The following is a 289-nucleotide window of genomic DNA, read 5'->3' on the forward strand; positions in this document are numbered from 1 at the left end:
ATTTTTAAAGATCTAAACTCATCCTTATGTTACACTCATTAAGAGCTTTCATTTGAATACCCACATACATTTCTGATATATTTTTCATATACACATATATATATTATATATTAATATATAAAATATATGAAAAATTAATGTGGGTACTCAAATAAAAGGTCACAATGAGTGTAACATCAGGATGAGCTTATATCTTCGTAAATGTCAATAACTCTCCAGATACAAGGTCATTTTTTAATTATATATATCTAGAGATAGATATTTTTGCTAAAATAAAATACTCAAAAAA

This window comes from Cotesia glomerata, linkage group LG7 (genome assembly GCF_020080835.1).
Source record: "Cotesia glomerata isolate CgM1 linkage group LG7, MPM_Cglom_v2.3, whole genome shotgun sequence".
In the NCBI taxonomy this organism is placed as follows: domain Eukaryota; kingdom Metazoa; phylum Arthropoda; class Insecta; order Hymenoptera; family Braconidae; genus Cotesia; species Cotesia glomerata.